Source organism: Gadus morhua, chromosome 10 (genome assembly GCF_902167405.1).
Source record: "Gadus morhua chromosome 10, gadMor3.0, whole genome shotgun sequence".
Lineage (NCBI taxonomy): Eukaryota > Metazoa > Chordata > Actinopteri > Gadiformes > Gadidae > Gadus > Gadus morhua.
Window position 1 is genome coordinate 26485138 of NC_044057.1, and position 3399 is coordinate 26488536.

A 3399-nucleotide genomic window follows, 5' to 3' on the forward strand; every position below is an offset into this window, starting at 1 on the left:
TGGAGGGGCGATAATGGCCTGGGTCCCTGCATGGGATGTCAGAACTCAGACTGGGAGACTGTGGCGCGGACTGTTTATTAGAGGTGGAAGGAACTCACCCGGACACTACCGGTGTGTGTGTGTGTGTGTGTGTGTGTGTGTTGTGTGTGTGTGTGTGTGTGTGTGTGTGTGTGTGTGTGTGTGTGTGTGTGTGTGTGTGTGTGTGTGGGTGTGTGTGTATGTGTGTGTGTGTGTGTGTGTGTGTGTGTGTGTGTGTCCCTTAGAGTGAGACTGTGGTATGGAGTATTTATTAGTGGTTGAAGGAACTTCACCACATGGACACTGGCAGACATGAATGCGTGTGTGTGTGTTCATTAGTGTGTGTGTGTTTTTGTTTGTGCATCTGTGTGTGTGTGTGTGTGTGTGTGTGTGTGTGTGTGTGTGTGTGTGTGTGTGTGTGTGTGTGTGTGTGTGTGTGTGTGTGTGTGTGTGTGTGTGTTCAAGGCCAGGTCAGGCTTGAACAGTGTTCCAAAAGACGGCCCGGGCAGCGAGGGTGTTCTGACTGCGTCCAGTTAAAACAAACACGCAAGGCTTCGCTGATCCTGTTCCACAGTATTAAACATTTCTCCTAACAGCCCCCCCAAACACACACACACACACACAAGCTCCCCAGACACACACACACACACACACACACACACACACACACACACACACACACACACACACACACACACACACACACACACACACACACACACACACACACACACACACACACACACACACACACACACACACACACACACACACTCCACCGGCTAAACTCTGCCCAATCCACCACAACTCCCCCTCAGTTCCTTCCAAACCTTCTTCACACCTCTCTGTCTGTTTCCCATGGCAGCCTGTATGTTTGTGTATTTGTGTGTGTGTGTGTGTGTGTGTGTGTGTGTGTGTGTGTGTGTGTGTGTGTGTGTGTGTGTGTGTGTGTGTGTGTATGTGTGTGTGTGTGTGTGTTTTTGTGTCTATGTGTGTGTGTGTGTGTGTGTGTGTGGCTATGTTTGTGTGTGTGTGTGTGTGTATAGCTATGAGTGTGTGTGTGTGTGTGTGTGTGTGTGTGTGTGTGTGTGTGTGTGTGTGTGTGTGTGTGTGTGTGTGTGTCTGTGTGTGTGTCTGTGTGTGAAAGAGTGAGAGAAAGCGAGAGTGATCAAGAGTTATGAAGATGTGATTGAGTCTTGGTGTTCCTGAAATAGAACGCTCTATTTAGAGTTAAGAGTCTGTTACATTTTTAAGAAAACGTAATCTGAATTACTTTTCAGTATACACTTTATACTTCCAAATTGTATGGAATCTATAACTTTTAGCAAAACAATTGTTGACATTCTGATAAGCTCTGATTGCCCCCCTGCATTTCTATGGGGTCAAATTCTAATTGTTTCTCAACTCTGAGCTGTAAGCTCCAGGTTCCTCCCCAGAGGGGTGACGCTGCGTGGGTCTGTGCTGTGTAAATCATGTTGTATATGAGGGTGTAACAAGGAGGGGGTCTCAGCCCGGTGAGGCTGCCCCAGCCAGCCGTCCTACGCACATCCCCCCAGAGGGGCTCCCAACCTTTGAGTGGTCCCAACACAAACACAATGATAATAACATCGATTTTTTTATAATACAAACACTTGTCCCTCTGTCATACACTTCCTTATCAGACCCCTCCCCCAGGGGCCAGCCCTGGGGGCAGGGGCCCTCTCCCGGGGCCACTGCCAGTCTGACATCCTCCTCGGGATCGTTTTGTTTCTCGTCTAATATGCACATGTGTGTACCCTACAAGCCTGTGTCTTATCCTAGCTCTCTTTGTTGCACACGGGGAACAGGTTAACCTAGCCATTGTAAATGCTTTGGCACTTGGTTCTATGAACATCCTAACTGTACCGACAGAGATATATTATATTGTTGTTTCTCTTTCTTCTGACAAATGGACTTGTTGTAAGTCACTTTGGATAAAAGCGTCGGCTAAGCGCCCCTGATGTTATGCCTCTCCGCCATCCATCAACCCCCCCCCCCCCCCCCCCCTCCCTGGACTGGACTGGACTCAAGACTTCAAGAAGCCAAGCAGCGTTCAGCCAAACTCACAGCTGGTTGAAAGTCAATACGGTCCCCAGCGTCTCAGGATGGAACCCACCCTGTGTTCCCACCGCCTCCCCTGGCAACAGACGGGACGGCAACCAGGGGCTGGCAGAGCCCCCCCCCCCCCTAGGTCCTCATCCCCTTGCTGCAGGACAGAGCGGACGGGGAGGGGGGGGGGGGGGGGGGGGGGCGGTGATGGATGGCAGCGAGAGATGTCGATACTCATGCTGAAGTTTGAAGGACCATCGTTACCTCCTCCACGCCAGAAGACCGCAGAGCGCCAACATCCAAACGCTCAAAGGCTCCGTCACTTCTATGAGTTGTGTGTGTGTGTGTGTGTGTGTGTGTGTCTGTGTGTGTGTGTGTGTGTCTGTGTATGTGTGAGTGTGTGTGTGTGTGTGTGTGTGTGTGTGTGTGTCTGTGTGTGTGTGTGTGTCTGTGTATGTGTGAGTGTGTGTGTGTGTGTGTGTTTAAAGGTGTTGAACGAGAGGGCGATCAGGAGAGCAAGGCAGCAAGAGAATGAGTGAGAGGGGGGAGAGAGAGAGAGAGAGAGAGAGAGAGAGAGAGAGAGAGAGAGAGAGAGAGAGAGAGAGAGAGAGAGAGAGAGAGAGAGAGAGAGAGAGAGAGAGAGAGAGAGAGAGAGAGAGAGAGAGAGAGAGAGAGAGAGAGAGAGAGAGAGAGAGAGTAAGAGAGAGAGAGAGTAAGAGAGAGAGAGAGAGAGAGAGAGAGAGAGAGAGAGAGAGAGAGAGAGAGAGATACATATGAAGGGAGGGAGAGATAAATAGAAAAACAGAAAGAGACAGAGAGAGAGGGGAGCAGAGAGTAAGTTTATTTACCGTGTGTGTGTGCAGCGGGTACTAGTGTGTGTGCGTGTGCACGGCGGTCGTGCGCGTGTGTCAGCGTAAACACCTGACACTGAGGGAGACAGCCTGCCCGCTGACAGCTATGTGGCAGTTCTGCTCTCTCCGTGTTCCGTCTGTCTGTCCTTCTCTCCAGGAGGACGTTAACCCCAAGGACTGAGACGTCACCACCACCGAGTAAAGCGGCCCACAGAAAATATACCATACTTTATGGCTCCCCTCTCCTCGTCAACCACCCCCCCCCCTCTCGGCTTTGTTCCCTCCTGGCTTTTATTCATTCCTATTTGTTAGCCTCTTGAGTGTGTGTGAAGTACACGCTGTAGTTCTCGTCCCTGAGTTATGGGAACGCGCTAACGCTCGCTCGGCATCTCGTCCTTTCTTCCACTTCCATATCATGTGATGAAGACTCTGCTCTCCCCGTCTGGCACCCAGGCTCCACCGT